Raw genomic sequence first — 19,557 nt, 5'->3', positions numbered from 1 at the left:
AACGATAATCAGAAATAAAATTGAGGGATTTAATACAAGCACATGCTCAAAGTCATATAGACAATTCGCAAAACCAAGTTTTAAAGATACATAATCCCCAAGGGTTGCCTAAGGCATCTAAATAGATTTAGGCAAACTACCATTAACAAAGGTAAACATTCAAGAAGAAAAATGCATTATATTAAAAGAAATATCTGAGATACAGAAATAATCAAATAATGTTCAAGGTTAGCAACCATCAGGCTTTTGAAATTCAGCAGAGTCAAAATTTAGGATGGGCAATGAAAAACCCTACTACTAAGCAAATCAGGGAAATGCATAGTAGGGGTAAACACATGCAGGCAAAATACAAAAGCATCAAAAGGGCAAAAATAATTTGGAAAAAGATAATCTCAGACTGCAGGTCACTAACTAAGTAAGGCAAGAGATAGGTAAAAAGGGAAAGCGTTTACACATCAGAAGCTGGGTCAAGATTAGTCTGAAGGGGAAATAAAAAGGATTTCTTAGTCTATATAAAATTCAAATGTCCATCAATATTTTAGAATTTCCAAAGCATTCTGATTCTCCAAGGGTATCAGTCAATGTCATGTTGAAGGGGCATCATCCAATAGGAATTAATCACACAACTCCAAGTTGAGACATCGCAATTCTTTCCTAGGTCTGTCATGGGAACATCTTCCATCTGTGTGACTCTACGCAAGTTTGAAACAATTGTATACTATGTCAGTTTATGTTCTACAATGTTCTTCTGTCAAAAACACTATGCTACATTCTCTCTATGCTTAAACAATAGAGCCTATTACCAACTAGCTAAGCTTCTCATGAGAACATAACCTAAAAGAAAGTTCACTTTGGGAAATGAATCAGCATTTCTAGTACAGTCACAGATTACAAGTTTCAACAGGCCTCACTCTTGCTAACACAAGAAATTATAATAATGCATTTAATTAACGTGCTTTAGTAAAACATATGTAAAATGCAAACATATAAATTCAGCATTAATAACACTTCATTAAAATGAGTAGCACATTTCATTTTAAACAGAAAAGCATTGCTAACACATTTCATGAAGTACACTAGAGCAATGCATTTCTCTCATTTTTGCACATATTTTTAATTCGTTCATCATCAGACATTCAATATTGTTTCTATATGCACAGTCTATAGTCTAAACTACAATATTACATCAATTGTTTCTCTATAACATGTGATTTAAATGAAATACCACCTAAATTGAACTCTGAACTACAAGCCAGTGCACATTTAAATTGTGTTAGTGCAGCTTCTACGTTTAACCATCAATACTGCAATTAACATAAAATATATACTGTCACTTTCTGATGACCTTTGTGACACGAGGGGCTCTACTAAAATTTTAACTACATCACTTCCATATTGCTTACATCATTCTGCTGTTGTGGACAATATCAACACTTTGGCCCTCATTTACCATTGGTTGTTTTTTTTTTTGCCACTCTTGTGCTTTTTTCTTAATCAATGGCTCTCCTTCATCTTCTTGTGCTTGTCCTGTACCATAGCTTCCTTACCATCCCTTTGACTGGTTGGTTTGCATCCTTCTACTACTCACTTTCAGGGAGCTACTTTTTGTCTCTTCCTTTTTGTACTCCATGATAGTGTATCTCTCCATCTTGTGCTGCTTCAACCCTTCCAATCCCTGGCCACACTCTTGGTGTTGCTCCCTCAATTTGTCTGCTTCTTCCCCCACTGCTTCCAAACAGGCTTTTTTCTTAACATCAATCCCACTGCTCCCAAATTCCTCCATTATTTCCTCCGTTTTCATATTGCTTCTTCCGCTTGCTGTCACCGCTTGCCAAACTGCTTCTGGGTCGCTTTTTACTTAAAATGTGGTTTGGCACCTGTTTGATTACTTTTATTCTTACTTACAACTATGGCCCTCATTATGATCTCGGCAGTCCAAACAGTGGACTTCCGAGATCACCGCTGCAGAAGGACTGCCAGGTCCTATGACCCCCATATCATGACGCCTGGTGGCACACCGCCATTGATGGCGGTGTCAACCCCCAGACACCATACTGGGTGTCGGTGGCGGAGGTGGATGCTGCTCCACCCTCACTGCCACGCCAGCCAGACACTGCCATGCCAATTATGATGCAATAATAGGCATGGTGGTGTATGGAGATGAAGCACTGCCGGCGGAGCAGCATCCAGGGAGCCTGTTCCCTCCCAGAGCAGCGTCACAGAAAAGGTAAGTGCTGTCCGAGAGGCAGTGGGGGGGGCCTGGTGTGTCACATACTGGTGACAGGAATAACAATTCCTGTCACCTGTATGCTTTCCACCAGGGATTACCTGGCAGGGTATCCCGCCAGGAAATCCCTGGTGCAAATGGGATCATGACCTCACCGGCGGTCTATGGTCAAGCGCCGGGTTGAAGGTGGCTACCTTCGGCCTGGCGATCAACTCAGCCCTGGCGGTAGGTGGTAGTAAACTGGCTGCTTTGCAACATGCCATTCTAAATAGAGGCAACATCCTCAGGCTTCTTCATTCTCCCTATGAGCTGAGAGATCTAAACTCAAACAGCATTAAAAGAATTGAGTTTATAAATGATGCCACCTTTTCTGGGCAGGAGTCTAGAAAGGTACTTTGGTTAGATCTCTAAACAGCTAAACTGGTTTGGAGACATAGAGAAACATTTGCGATATGGGGATATGGGGCAAATTCAATTCCAAACCACCTGCTGTAGGAAATACAACCCACTTAATTCCAGGATAAAATTTGACATGGGGAAAGCCTACAATGTAAAATCTACTTTAAAAGGCCATTGTGGCTGAACTTCTCCAAGCTTGCTTTTAAACAAGCTAATCATCAAATGGAGCCCCAATCTGGAAGGCAGGTGCACATGTGAAAACCACCGATCTGAAATTACAGTACAGGAGCTGATTGGAGTTGACTGGCTACTACATTGTCTAGAGACTCTTCACAGTTAAAGCAGCACTGACCAAGTGCCCCAAACCCCCCCAACTCTACCATAACATGCCTTTCTCTGCTCTCATGGAATATTACAGGACCAGCATGACTTTTTAAAGATGAAGACCCTTGTCTGTTAATGTTTCAAAATGACATAATCTGTCTTCAAAACACTTGGTGCTATAATCCACTTCCCTTTCTGAGCTACAAAATCTATCCTTTAAATGCCAGCAAACACAAGGACGGGGCAGAGCAAAAGGCTGTTTGTCCATCTGTGTTTCAAATTGTCTTGACTGTGCATTTTAGGACATTGAGATTAGATTTGAAAACATCCAGGCATTAAATTTGAGAACAGCACAAGTGACCCCTTTCATTAGATTCTTTCTTTTTCCACAACAAATGTTACTGAGTTTTAGAAATGAAATATGGCTGAGACGCCTCCAAACTCATCGAGGAGATTGTAATACAACCCCTTCCATCAACAACTCTAACATAGCAACTTGCTCAGTCAGTTCCCCACCTCTCACCTCCCACCCACATTCCACATCGCTCCTGGATGTCCTGTAATCATTGCAAACATTGCACACATGTTCCAGTCTCCTGTGCTGTATACCCATAGCCCTGTACCCCTGCATTCAGCATGGACGCAGGAGTGCGTACCGGAGTCAGCCCAACACTGCTAGATTTTGGAATGTTTTTGGGGGCAGCCTCTGGCTTGAGAACTACTACATTTGGGCCCATACTATGATCCATCCACCTCTTCTAGACCCCAATTGATGGGGGCGTATCTGCCTCTTACATTTTAGCACGATCTCTTTTTGCTAGCGTAAACAGCTACTGCCTTTTATACCAGTTCCGCTAATGCCCTCCGTACTATGGAGAAGGATTAACTTAGGGTCTAATGGAACATCCCAGGAGAGGACCTCCCTGAGGCAGGATATCACTCCCCACACCGTGTGAAAGAAGGTGCCTACCTCCGCTACACAGTGGAGGCACACTGGGTAGTCAATCACACCTATGCACCAGAGGCTACACCGTGTATAATAGACTCTATGTAGATATTTAAATTGTGTCAAGTGGCGATGGGCTGGTATGGCCGCTACACAGGGAGCACCCAGAGCCTTTGTCCAGTCATCATCATCCAGGCTGTCTATGTCTTCCTCCCACGCCACCCATAGTGTCTGTAGTGTGGTGGAACTGTTTGTAATAAGAGATTAATATATTTTTGTGATCAAATGAGTACCACTATCTCCTATCTCCCATCAACAGTTTTCCTTCTAGGGGACTAAACCCTGGCAGCTCCTGAAGAATTGGCTAGAGTGCATCTACTCTCTTTGTATCTCTTGAAATTATTTCAATACCGTACCCCGCATGACATTCCCCAAGAGGGTATGCCTGTTATACCATCTCTGGAAACCATCCAAGCAGGCCACTTGGTGCAGGGCAGTGCACTGCCATAGCGGTGTTCATTGTGTCAGTTTCCCCCCACCCATTCTACTGGAGGGATCATCTCCACGTGTCTATGACTACTTGAGTTGCTGGAGGAAGAAACCCTATCCTCCTCCTAATATAGTGGTACTCAAGCAGGGAGTCATCTCCCATCACCCAGCACTCCGATGCATACGCTGAGTCTAACTGAGGGCTATACCACCAGTCATTAATAATCAGTCGGTGGCAGGCAGCATAATAGGAACCCACATCTGCGTCTACAATGCCTCCAAAATACGTGGACTGAAAGCATTTCCAGAGGGCAACCCATGACATCCCTCTCCCCACAAGAACCTGCCCACAACCTCGTTAATCTGTCTGAACCACAACGTGGAACTAGCATGGGGATAATTTTGAAGCTGGTACAATAGTCTAGGCAAGGAGACCAGTTTAAAGATCGCTGATCTGCCAAGCAAGGACAGTGGCAGCAGGGACCAGGCCCTCACCTTCTCTTTAACACGCAATAGAGCAAAGGCTAGATTATGAGTCCACGACAAAGCTGGGTCTGGAGAGACATATGTTCCTCGGTGGCCAAAGTCAATACCGACGCTTATTTCAGGGCACAGGTGCCATCTCCAACCGGGAACTTCACTGATTTTACCATGTTCATATATAAGCCAGAAGTCTCACTGAAGACCTGCATGATCTGCACAATGCAGAGTCCCGAAGTTGCAGGGTCTTTGAGGAAAAAGAGGATATCGTCCACGTAGTGGGCTATCCTATCGGACACTGTTGCAGTCCTTTTGAAGCCTTGTACCTGGGTACCAACCTCACCCATTTTGCCAATGGGTCCATCGAAAGAGCAAATAGCAGTGGTAACAGCTGTCATCCCTGCTGTGTCCCTCTGCAGATCAGAAAAGGATCAACCTGGATGGTGGTCAAGTTGGTAGATAGTAAGCAAATATATGAAAGGAATCTGGGGCCCAAGTTCAAGCGTTCAAGGAGGGTGGGTAGGTATTCCCAGTTGACAGAGACAAAGGCTTTATCCATATTGGCTAACAAGACTGATGCTGGCTTCCCCAACTGGTCTGCTAAAGCCAATGCATTGGATACGCACCTGACATTATGTGGTGTGGCTCGCTGAGGCGCAAAGCCTGCTTGTTTGGGGTGACCAAATCAGATATGTATTTCATTAGCCTATTGGCCAAAGATTTGGCTAGAATCTTCACCTCTAAATTTAGAAGAGATTGGACAGTATGAGGAGTGCTCCTCGGAAGGACGGCCTGGCTTAAGAAAGACCACAATCTCGGTATGTGGCCAAACTGGTGGGAGTATCGACTCCGCAAGCGTGGAGTGAACCAAACCACTCCCAAGAGATGTTAGTTTAGCTGGGGCATGAATGCTTTGAAAAACTCACTGGGGAACCCGTTAGGGCCCGGGGCTCCCCTCCTCCCTCAACCCGCAGCTCCACGAGGGCTGAAGAGAGCTTGTCCTAAGTTATAGCCTCCTCCAGCAGGGCTTGGGATTCTTCTATCGGGGACTGTGGTTGCAGGGTGTCGATAGATTCTATGATTTGATCTGCCTCTCCCTCTTTCGAACGTTCATCAGATTCTTTTAGTACACATATATCTACATCCTGCTAATAAGCCCAAGTCAATTAATATTGAAAAATGAATTGACTCACTTAACAGACTCCTTGGTGGCCAGAAGACTGGTTGTATCATTCTAACAGTGATTTCAACTTAAACTTGGTGTGCACTTTAATGGACAAGGCATTTTTCATGTACACAAATTCCATGTGGGGTTATAAAGGAGTGATCACCCCTCATGAGCATTGAGCTGCACAAGTGAACAACCTGCATATTTTACACTCTTTTAACCCCTTCGGTGCTGTGGATATAATAGTGACATCCAGTGACACAGCGCTGGTGTGCCGAAGACATAACCATTACGTCCTGGCGCCAGCCCACGGGGTAAGCGCTAGCTCTCCAGCTGGCTTATAGTGCGTATGAGGAGAAAGGGGAGGCCAGAGAGGCATGAGAAGGAAAGGAAAGGCTTTTCCTTTTCATGTCTCTCTGAGCATTCCCGCAGCACGATCGCATAGTGATCGTGCTGCAGGAATGCTCACGAGACACCAGGGACTTTGTTTTGAAAACTGACATGAGGGGAGCGAACCCTTGGGCAGAGGTTACTCACCGGGGGGGGAATTTTTTAAGGCCATTTCTACCCCCCTTGGGGGCAGATCGGCCTATTTTTAATTAGGCCATTCTGCCCCAAGGGAGGGCAGAAACTACTAGACACCAGGAATTATGTTTTATTAAATTTTACATAAGTTGAGTGGCCCCTTTGGGCAAGGACCATTCTCCATGGGGGCATATTATTTTAGACCCGAAGGGGGGCAGATCAGCCTATTCCTATTAGGCCCATCTGCCCTCAAGTGGGGGCTGGAACCTCTCAGGCACCACAGATTGGTGTGTGTGTGAGTTTTGTGTACGGGGGGCGGCTCCTTGGGCATGGGTCACTCACCATGGGGGCACATAACTGATGGCCACTTCTGCCCCCCCGGGGGCAGCTCAGCCTATTTATGTAAGGGGGCAGAAAGCCCATTAGACACCGGGGAAGATATATTTAAAAAGAAAAAGAAGATGGGATACCCTCACTCCAAATAAATGGGGACAAAGTTGTTCAGCCCACCGTTGGGCAGATAGGGTAATTACCCCCCATCCACTCCCTGGGAGGCAGAAAGCCTACTAAATGCCAGGGAATAAAAAAAAAAATAGAGGGGTGGGGACTGCCCCTGAAGGGGGTAAGAGTCTTTCAACCCCTCCCGCAAACCGAAGGATCCTATCCCAAGGGCAAGCAAGATGACATTTGATTATTTTGGGTTTTCATTTTATATTTGGGCCAAGAGAGCTTGGTACTCCCAATATCGTCCGACTTGGAATGGTGAGTGGCTGCACTTTTTGAACTTTGGGACGCTGCCACCTAGAAAAATCTACCAGACCTATACACATCTGAAAACTAAACAACTGGATGAGACCAGGGTGGTGTGCTTCACATGCACCCCTATACCTTTTTCTTACCCACAATGCCCTGCAAACCTCCAACGTTGCTTGAAATCATGCTTTTACCCAATATTTTTGTAATGGAATCTGCAGGAATCCACAAAATTCCTTCTACCCAGCATTGTTGTATCTATACCAATAAAAATTCAGCCCCACTTGTCAGCCTGAAAACGTTTTTTTTCAAACTGCCCTTTTGGACCCCCTTTGCTTCCCTCTCAATTTAACATGTTTTTGGCCCTTCCATGTCACAGGCACTTAGCCAACCTACACAAGTAAGGTATCATTTTTATCAGGAGACAGAGGGGAACGTTAGGTGGTAGAAAATGTGTGCTGGTGCGGTAATCCTACACAGAAATGTGAGGAGAATATGATTTTTTAGCTAAAATGGAGGTTTGCTGAGGATTCTGGGTAAGAAAACACTGGGGAGCCACACAAGTCACACCTCCATGGTCTCCCTTGGGTGTCTAGTTTTCAGAAATGTCTGGGTTTGGTAGGTTTCCTTAGATGCCTGCTTAGCCCAAGACCAAAAACACAGGTGACCACCTTGCAAAAACAAGTGGTTTTGTAATAGATAATTTTGATGTGGCCATGTTGTGTTTTGGACCCTTCCCTGTCGCGGGCACTAGGCCTACCCACACAAGGGAGGCACCATCAGGAGATGTGGGGGAATGCTGGGTGGAAGGAAGTTTGTGGCTTCTTCGATATGTGAGGAAGAAGTTTTTTTTTAGCCAAATATTGAGGTTTGCAAGGGATTCTATGTAGTTTGTGGCTCCCCTCAGATTCCAGAAAATGTAAGCACTGAAATATGAGGAAAAAGTGCTTTTTTTAGCCACATTTTGAGATTTGCAAAGGATTCTGGGAAACAGAGCCCAGTGAAAGCCCCACAAGCCACCCCATCTTGGATTTCCCTAGGTGCCCAGTTTAAAAAAATGCATAGGTTTGGTAGGGTTCCCTAGGTGCCGACTGAGCTAGAGGCCAAAATCCACAGCTAGGCACTTTGCAAAAAACAGGTCAGTTTTCACTAGAAAAATGTGAAGTGTTCATGTTGTGTTTTGGGGAATTTCCTGCTGTGGGCACTATGCCTACCCACACAAGTGATGTACCATTTTTATCGGGAGACTTGGGGGAATGCTCGGTGGAAGGAAGTTTGTGGCTTCTTCGATATGTGAGGAAAAAGTGTCTTTTTTAGCCAAATTTTGAGGATTGCAATGGATTGTATGTAACAGAACCTGGTGAGAGCACCACAAGATATGGCAAACCCGGGTTTCCGCTAGGTATCTGGTTTTTCAAAATGCACACGTTTGGTAGGTTTTCCTAGGTGCTGGCTGAGCTAGAGGCCAAAATCCACAGTAAGGCACTTTCCAAAAAAAAGGTAAATTTCAATGTAAGAATGTGATGTGTCCGTGTTGAGTTTTGAGGCATTTCTTGTCTAGGCCTACCAACACAAGTAAGGTACCATTTTTACTGAGAGACTTGGGGGAACACAGAATAGAAAAACAATTGTTATTGCCCATTGTCTTTCTCTACATTTTTTTTCCTTCCAAATGTAAGACAGTGTTGCGAAATGCCCTGTAATTAACATGCTCGTATGGGGACCCCTGAATTTAGAGATGTGCAAATAACACCTTATCTTGTGCCCATTTTGGAAATACAAAGGTGTCCTAGATACCTATTTTTCATTCTTTATATTTTACCAAATACATTGCTGTATACCTGATATACTGTCACAACCTGAACGCTTCTTACCGCTGTAATCTGCCAGTCTCTGGGCACCACCAGGTTTCTTGCTTGTTCTGGATTGACCAAGGTAGGGGTAGCTCTTTCCAGTAGCCACGGTGCTGCTGATAATAGAACACCAAGCAGGTCATAACCTCTAGAAGGTGTCCCAGAGGAAAAAACATAAACTTGTGGAAAAACCTCAGATCAAGGAACTCCTGAAAAAGAATAAACAAAAGAAAAAGTGAGGCACAAAAAGTCTGGAACAAAAACTGCAGAGAGGGAAAAGCAGGTGAAGTCCAAAATTCACAGGATACAGGAGTGAGGAGCACAACCGGAACGGAAGCTTATTTACTGACAAACAGGAAGTGACATACAGGAAGTAATAAAGACACCATCTTGGATTTGGAAAAGCCACATTAAAGTAAATGGAAAAATAGCCGTAGTATGAAAGGTAGGGAGCAAGGCATGCAGATAAGGAAACACAGACTCCAGGGAAAGAGAAAATATGGCCAAGAAGAAACAAAAAAGAAAACAGACAAAAATAGAAGAAAATAAGAAAAACAGTAAGAAACAGGTAAGTAAAACTAGGGGGGTAAGAGGTGGGCACAGTGTGAAACAGAGTCCAGAGGGAAAGTTTCAGGTAGTGCTGCAGCCCAAAAAACAGGTCACGACCTGAAAAATGGCCCGCCGCAGGAACGGCCATCTGAGGCGCGGACCGCCAATCTGACCGTGGCACGCAAGTGGGACGCCGCAGGTCTTCACTGCGTCACAAATACAATGAAAACCCGTTGCAAGGTGTAGATCATTTATTGCTCTGGGTACCTAGGGTTCTTGTTAAACCTATAAGCCCTATATATCCCCACAACCAGAAGAGTCCAGCAGACATAACGGTATATTGCTTTAAAAAATCTGCCATAATTGGAAAAAGTTACAGAAGAAAACCTGGACCGAAATAGCTGTTTATTTCAGCTGTTACTTTCTGTAGGAAAACCTTGAAGGATCTACACTAATGACCCCTTGCTAAATTCAGAATTGTATCTTCTTTTCAGAAATGTTTAGCTGTCTGGGATCTACCATTGGTTTCATACCCATTTCTCTCACTTACTGGAAGGAGGCTGAAAGTACAAAAATTATAAAAATGGGGTATGTCCCAGTAAAATGCCACAATTGTGTTGACAAATTTAGTTTTCTGATTCAAGTCTGCCTGTTCCTGAAATTTGGGAAGATGGTGAATTTAGCACTGCAAACCTTTTGTTGATACCATTTGCAGAGAAAAACCACATGCTGTCTTCTGCAGCACTTTTTTTCATTCTCCCCCCAAAAAACAAACTTGAGCTGTATTTGGTTAATTTCTTGGTCTCCCCCAGGGGAACTCACAAACTCTCGGTACTTTTAGTATCCCTAGGATGTTGAGAAAAAAAGACATAAATGTGTCATGGATAGCTTATGTGGACAAAACGTTACGAGGTCCTAAGTGCGAACTACCCCAAATAGCCAAAAGAAGGCTTGGCACAGGAGGGGGAAAAGGCCCGGCAGCGAAAGGGGTTAATATTTAGATTCCTTGAATGGAAGGTTTCCTGGTGATTGCTCCATGATATTTGCACACTTCTCAACTCACCTTTAACACAGTACTTGACTACACATTTGTTTCTGCGGATCACTTCAACATCTTTTTCTCATTCAAATTACCTTAAGACTAGACAGTGATAATGTAGCCTAACAGGTGAATCTCACACTATCTGCGAGTGGAGGGGAACATTTGGTGAGAGAAAGGGCATGTTTTACTAGTAGCTCTTTTAACTTGGAGATGCCAAGGAGCACGTAGATTAATCTCCAGGACTCTATGGCCACAGTAGGAGGGACAAACAATATTCACCCTGACAGTTATGGGAGTTGTCAAGAAGTTGATGAAAAGCCTGCCTCGTAGGCTGGATCCTACATCTTGTAAGGGGGGGCTCCTGTGTAGCTGTGTAGTTGTACAGCAAGGAAAAGTGGAAGTGCTGAAAACTGAGGTGGGGGAGTGTAAGAAAAGTGCTAGGATTGGGTGGTGTAATTCCTCCAATCAATGCCTAGTGCACAGACTAATCCTGGCACCTCACTGTCTCCTCAAAACATTCCTGGACCCTGGAAAACTCAATCTGTAAAAGGAAGTCCCAGCTGGAAGACAATTTCTGACTCGTGGCTCCTACTAGAAGAAGAGGAGGACTCACATAAGGAATCAAGTACTCTTGAATTCTGCTGACACACAGGGATTAAAACTGCTCTCCAAGGCTAAAGTGTTGAGTTTCAAGTTTATCAACAAGCTCTTTTATATCCATGGCTAAGACATCCACATTGTAACATTTCACAGGAAAATTGTCAATGAAGGCAGTATCATACCAAAGTCACTTTTAGCACCACTTCAATAAATAATGTGTTGGCCATGCAGCATAAAGTCACACAATGATTGTTGTTCAAGCAATGCATTCTGGATAATCCTTCCCCACTCGCCTGTTTTCGCAGAAGATTTGTGTCTTGGGGTAATCATCTAATTAAGCTGTGTCATAGAGTCAAAGGACAACCAGGTCTCAGACATAGATTCTGGTTCTGATGGCTAGATAAAGTTTTTCTAGGTTATGTTTAATGCAGAGAATGATTTTCATTAATTCTAACTTAATGTGAAAAATGTTTGGTTATAGCTAGTTACAGGTGGTTTGTGAGGTGCAGGGGCTGAAGTATGGACAAAGTTCTCAGGGCTGGCTCATGATGTCGCTGATTTGGGCCTGATGGTTGGGTGAAATTGTTGGCACTCCTTTCACGTGATGGTCACTGCCTTATTATTGCTACTGTGGCAGCACTTTGATGATTACTTTTTTTTATCATTTTAGTTTTTCTATTTGTAAAGCATCCTATCATTACTGGCTTCCTAGAGCTGAGAAAATAACTGCAAGGACAGAAGGATTGCAAACAGAATACCCAAGTCCTCTGTGAATGATTTTTGATATTACAACACATGTATTTACCATACAGTCTTTACCACACATGCCTTTACCATGCATATGTCTTTACCACACAAGGCTCTACCATGCATTATCATTCAATATTATTAAAACTACCTTTACCCCGCATACCTTCACCACACATACTGTTACCACAGACATCTTTACAATGCAGTTCTTTCTACAAAAGGTTATTTTTTTAAAACTAATTTTGTAATCTAAATAAACTAAGTTAGTTACACAAGTGACAATTTTACAGAATAAGCAAAAATGACATATTTTTGTAACAATATCAAAATGTGCCCCTACCAAGATGGGGAACACCTGTACATGAGACGTTCATGATTGAAACATTAACATTCATATATTACTTAAATTACAGGTTTAGTCATGTATTTAATGTGAAAAAGTCAAGGAGTCAGACTCATATTTTTTTTATTAATAAAGCTCTTACATCAAAAATACTACATTAACATGTATCCACCACTGTGTGATCAGTGGGACAGTAACCTCTGAGGTGAGCACACACATAAGTAAACAGCAAACAATATTTGACAAAGTTTATCCTCACGCTGCCATATATCACTGTACATATCACTACTGTAAATATATTATTAATTTTGCAATAATTCCTATAAATTATATGTGCTTAAACAAAGAAATCTCTAAAAAAAACTGATGCTTAATACAAGACATCCCTATTACTTTGAGGGCCTAATAAACAATCTTATTATTGGTGAAGAACGTTAAATATACATATATAAATAATGTAGGTGTTTTTTCCAAGATATTAATTTCATAAGAAAATAGTAAACAATGTAAGAACTAGACTTTATTTTTTTAACTAGCAATAAAGCTAAAATTAGAGAAGATACTTTTAACAGAAACATAAGCAGATTTTCTATTGTAAACTAAATTGTGGGAAAACGTTCGGTAAGTGCTGGACAATGGTGGGAGGCAGAGTTATTATTTCCAACTCCACCCAGGAAAAATTCAGAAAAGGTGTTACACTCTGGTAGGGAGACAGATTTACTGCTCTCAACTCCCCCCGGGCCAACTCAGTGAAAATGCTGAACACTGACAAGGGAGAAGTTTTACATTTGCCTGCTCTACCCAGGGCCAATTCAGTGGAGGTGCTGGACATAAAAGGGGTAGATGTTCTATTTCCAACTACACCCAGAGAAGGTGCTGGATACTGGCAGGGGGACAGGTTTACTATTCCCAGCTTCACCCAGGTTCAGCTTGGGGAAGGCAATAGATAGTCAAAAAGACAGATTAAACATTTAAACAACAATATACCATTTTTGTCTTAAAATACTATATCTACAGCAATTCATCAACAAAAGCATTGAGAAATCTAACATTAGAAAGAAATCAACTTGCACATCAAATAGCAAATTGCTACACTATCAGGTAAACTACTTCACAAACAGTTGCAATTAAAATGTTTACTAGTTTTCCCAAATACAAGCAGGCAAATAATTACCATTATTCACTTTCTTTAGGAAGAATGCAAACAGAATAAAAAAAAATTATTTTGAAAACAGTGATTGAAATGTAGAACGTGACATTTAATTTTACAGGAATAATTAGCATCTGTAAAACCTTTTAACATTAAACTTTAAATTATTTCAGAACAGCAACCTCCTACAAAGAGAGGAAAAACAACCTGCAACTCCTAAAGAAGACTTCATAATAAGATTCTTATCTAAAACCAATGCTCCAATGTAACAGGTAAACAGTTCTGCATTTCAAGCACATTACGGAAATACATTTTGCTTCTACAAAAAGGAAAGCAAATATCTTTAAAATCGGTTCCTCAGAAGAATTGCAGCAACTCTTTCATTAGGACAATGTGATATAAATTAACCAGTTTGTTTTCTTTTTACAGTATAATGCGAAGCATGTAAAACATTTTCATGACATATTACCAACATGTTGTCTGTGTTCTGTCTTGCAGGTAATCAACATGGCAAATGCATGATATACACAATACATCGGATCTAAGAGCAGCAATAAACATCTTAAATACGGTGAATACTTTTATTGTAAGGAGAGACTTTCTAGGCCCAGGAGTCATTGGAGGACTAATTCTAAACCCATTGCAAAGGCAGAGATGTTACACTTGGTGATATAGTTAAAAAAAACTACAGAGCCTAACCACTCTTCCTCTGCAAAGGAAGTGGAAGTAAGAGAAAATGTACAGCATATTAAAATGATTGGTACATTCTCCAATGACCCCTGTGGCTCAATATTGAGGGAGTTAGCCCAGAATATCCCCACACATGTTGCTAGTAGCATGCCCACAATACCAAATTTAAGAAGAATGTTCCAAAATCAAAAACAGGTGAGTAATCCTCAACTAACACCTTTTCATACCTCCTGTAATATTAACATTCTTCCTGAACTGAGTCTGTCCACCACAAACCTTTCCTTATCTATGACAGCAAAAATGTACTAATATTTGTTACTCTTTATCTCATTGCTGCCCATGGAAATAGTAATATTTAGATGATGAAAGTCCCCTTTAAGTTCACACCCAATCCATTCACCCAAATTTACACTACACATGGTAACAGTAATCACATTACTATCCCACTTATTTATGGTTTACTCCCTAACAAGCAGCCTCAATTTATACTGAATCTTTTCAGCTATTAAATCTAAAACTATTAACAAAAATCCTAGGAAAATAACAACTGACTTCAAATTACAGATAATAAACACTATTGTTAACATCTATCCAAATACCCAAATTCAATTATTTTTTTATTTGATATTAAAAGATCCATAGCTGAGGATTGCATGTCAAACAGTAAACTACAATTCAAATTTAGAAAACTAACTGGTTGGTGTGTTGCGCACCTCCTAATTGTGTGGATCAGTGGTTTCCAACCTTTTGACTTCTGTGGACCGCCACTTTCTCATTACTGGAACCCAGGGACCCCCAGTGAATATTTATTAGAATCCGGGGACTCCCCCCCACTAAGCCATTACTGGCAGCTGGGTACCCGTGCCTAAACGTTGTTGATAATTGGAAACGCAAAACAATACACAAAAAATACAAAAACAAGCATTCATCAAACACTTAAACAAATGATAACACATTTTATGTAATTTAGAAACAAATATAAACAAAAAAATAATTTTAATGGGAAGATTGGAGATTTTTTAAATTCAATAAAATCTATACGTCATCCATACTATATTCTGTTTGATCCACCCGCACCGCTCCCACAAATTAATCTGAGGATACTGATTTAATTTTTAGCCTCCAATTTCAAATTACTTGACCCTTACAGTATGTTTTAAAAATTTCAGTTGTACATTAATGCACTTTATGTTTATACACTTTATTACTCTTTTAATATTATATAATTTTCTAAGCAGTCACTGACCCCCTGAGGTGGCTTCGCTGACCCACAGTGGTCTCCGGACCACATGTTGGAAACCACTGGTGTGGATGATTTCTAAACATCAATTATACATTCAATATTTTACACAAAATGAAGAGAAATTGGCACATCTTTTATATTAGTTTAGAAATATGTCAAATGGCAATCTAAGAAAGTTGTGTCATAGGATGAAGGGAGGAGCAACGATCAACAATGCCATTATGGGTCAGCATAATTCTTTTAACAGTTCTGTTGGTAAACATCACTCAAACCTTTATCATTTCCTGAAATTTAAAAAAAGGAAATACGTGTTCTGCAAATGAGACTGCCATACTTTTTAACAGGTAATCTGAACCCTTCAGTGTCCAAAAAATAAAGAAATGTCTGAAAGACTGTTGGCAAAAATGAAACTGTTTTCTAAGTTGAGAGGCTCAGACTACCTGAAAAACATTGCATACATCTTACACCATTAATCTAGCTAAACATTAGCATGTGCTTTTGTAAAAGGTTTAAATAATTTGGCATTTTGAAATTGATATTAGAAAGTATATTTTGTACACTCCTACCTGAAGATTTGTCCTTTCCTCAACTATTGGTGATTTCTTTTATGAACTACTCACTAGAAGTCTCAGGTAATCCAATAGTCCCTTAAATGTAACTGCTAACCAAGAAAAAATAAAACATCGTAAAAACCCCAAACAAAATATACAGATCCTTCTTCAGTGCACCATAAACATTTTGAATCAAAGTCCAAAAATCCCCCACATTCTTAAAACTATTTCCAGAACTCTACATCTATAAAAGTAAGAAAATCCCTTTCAACAAAAAAAGTATCTCTCTTCCTGATTATTGTCTGCTGCATTAAGAAGGAAACACTGATATTAAAATACAATGGAAAAAATTAAAAGTTGTTAATTTTTCATCTAGGTTTAGACAAAAAGTATTTTCAATTTAATAATACTTTTCAAACCTACAATTCAAAAAATTAGAACTGGCCCAATGTACGCATGTGAGCGGTTGTACAATATTACCACACATATTTTTACCATGTACAGTGCAGGTAAGTATGAATAAGCTAAGTGGTGTGTATGTGTATATATGAATAAGCTAAGTGGTGTGTATGTGTATATTTATATACACATACACACCACTTAGCTTATTCATACTTACCTGCACTGTACATGGTAAAAATATGTGTGGTAATATTGTACAACCGCTCACATGCGTACATTGTGTTGTAAGGGTGTTTTTATGATTAAGAGGTGGGTAGGATTATAGGGTTCTAAGGGTATTTTCAGGGTTTAGTAATGGTGGGGGTATAGGGGTAAGGGTATTTAATCAATGTATTATATGTGCACAAAATGGCAGCCACCTGTCTTGCTGCATTGGACAGTTGGAAGTGACCTGAGTCTGCCGGTGTTCGTCGTCATGGCAGTAGGCGGTCGCAACCGCTTTGCTACTTGTCATTGGTGAACATTCCTGTGTATGGCGGACTGGGGCCAATGGCGATGACCACCAGCGGTGACAGTCCTGTACGTGGCAGCCGTGACCCACCATTTTCTGCAGCCTTGCTCACTTGACTCCTGACACTGTTGCTAGCAAGACCTCCATGACCTGAGCTGCTGTGTACTATCTCTGGGAGCCATCATGCCACGTCCAGCAGTTGATGGGGCCACAGCATTCTCCCCAGAAGAGCTGGAGAAGCTTATGAATGGGGTCCTACCCCTGTATGAACAGATGTATGGAGCACCAGAGGAACAGGTGACTCAAATGCCATAGCAATGTATGATAGGGTTTGCATGTGACAGTGAATAAAGCAAGTGTACCGGTGAGGAAGTAAATGCATTCAGAGCGCATAAAGTGAAGGTGTGTGAGCAGAGAGGATGGGTATGTGTGGCCACTTGGTGTGTCAGATGTGTATAGGCCACTCCTGTTGTTATGATGCCAGTGTACATGACTTTCTCCTTTTGTCTGTGTCATCCATGCAGGTGAACACCCATCAGAAGAAAGGGATCTGACGTGCCATCGCCAAGCAAGTGCAGACCCTGGGGGTCCACAGCTAGCAGAGCACCCATTGTCACAAGTGATGAGAGGACCTAAGATGCTAGGCCCGGAAGGCAGTGGAGGCTTAGCTGCGGATGTCCTCCCAATGAGGGAGGGGTGCCCATCGGACCATGACCCCCTAATGGGCTGCATTTTTTTTACGGTGGCCTACCCTGAGGTGGATGGGCATTTGAGGGCAGCACAGCAGCCACAAGGGTACTGTCTGCATGTTGTAGATGTGTTTTTATGGTTTACTCTCAGTGGATGTACATCTCTCATATCAAGACATTTCTGTGTCTGCATTGTGGAGATGGTCTAATGGCAATCGTACATGTGTGACTACATCCTGCCTTTACTATGGATGTGAGCTTGCGTACCACCCTACCCATTGAGTATGACCTGCTCCATCCATCTGCATTTGAGCATTTGTGGCTCAAAGGTGTCACTCCACTCCAATCTGTATAGCCCACCTGTATAAGCAACTATGGGACGCTTGTTTTATCACAGGGACTATATACATCAAGTACTGGTAATGGTATTGACTCCATGTGAGACAGCCATTACATTTCCACCACAGATATGGCCTGTACTGGACTGGACTAATGGCTTAATAGTTGTGTCCCCATACGTAGCTCATCTGCTATCTATAGGGTATGTGAAGGTTGCTAAAGCAGGATCATTTGAAATGTATGTTTGATTTGGCCTGATTGCAATCCTCATGCAATTCTAAGTTCTAGACTTGTGGGGATGAAACCTTGAACCCAATGGGATGGTATTAGAGGTGGTAATTGCCTAGGCAGACCACATCATTGTCAATATGTAGTCTAAATATCATGTATGCCAATGCCCTAGCAGGTACAGTGCAACATAGCTTAGTTGCTGCCTACATCAAGTCTCAGTGGTTACTTACTTGGGGGCATATCCGATGGAGTGGGACAATATCTGCTACCCTTGTCCTAGCTGAAGAGTGTGATTATGACAGGATTGGGTCCTGTAACTGTTAGTCCTTCTTCTGTGCAGATGGAGGTATACAAAGCTTCGATGGTCCTTCTTCTATTTTTGAATTGGTGTGTAAATAGGATACTTCTGGTCGCGGTACCGTTAGCGTACTCGCAACTGTTTTTTGAAGCAGGAAACGTGGGCTCGACAGGGTGTTACTCGTTATGCCCAGACAGTATTTCAGGTGGGTAATATATGATTTAGCCAAATAGGCTTATTTCTGTGTACATCACCATAGCTATATGGAGCTCGTCTGCCATTACACGGCACATGAATCACGGAGGTGGAGACCCGTGTCTCGCAAACCGAGGATGACCTGGCCGATCTAAGATCCAAGGTGGCCCAGCTGCAAATGCGGACTGGAGAACTCCAACGCAGAGCTGAAGATGCCGAGAACCGCTCCAGGCGCAACAACCTGCGCTTCGTTGGCGTGCCGGAAGGAGCTGAAGATGGCAGGGCCGCCGAATTCCTGGAAACATGGATTAAATCCTGGATGCCGGAGAGCTCTCATGGTTTGCGATAGAGCGAGCACACAGGGCTCTGGCCCTGAGACCCCCACCGGGGGGCCCCCGGCGACCCCTGATTGCGCGCTTCTTCAACTTTAAAGACCGTGATGCCATCCTCAGGGAAGCCAGATGCTCCCCCAACCTCCTTTGGGAAAATCAGAAAATCTTGGTTTTCCCGGACTACACCCGTGAAGTCCAAACTAAACGCCGTTCATACGAACAAGTGAAGCAGAAGCTGAGAGCGATGCAACTCTCATACATGCTCCTCTTCCCGGCACGCCTGAAGGTAATCCTGGCTGATAAGGCGCCCCAGGTACCATTCCAAGTTGATGAGACAGGGTAACACGGATGTCGCCATCCTGTTGGACACCCCAGTGACTTTACTAAGGGTGGGGGTTTCTCACTAATTAATTGCAATTGATCCGACACGCAGGAGGGGTCCACCACTCCACTCAATGGCAGTCTATACAGCTGTATT

Source organism: Pleurodeles waltl, chromosome 3_1 (genome assembly GCF_031143425.1).
Source record: "Pleurodeles waltl isolate 20211129_DDA chromosome 3_1, aPleWal1.hap1.20221129, whole genome shotgun sequence".
Taxonomy (NCBI): domain Eukaryota; kingdom Metazoa; phylum Chordata; class Amphibia; order Caudata; family Salamandridae; genus Pleurodeles; species Pleurodeles waltl.
The sequence above is the reverse complement of the archived record's forward strand: the minus strand, read 5'-3'. Positions refer to the sequence as shown.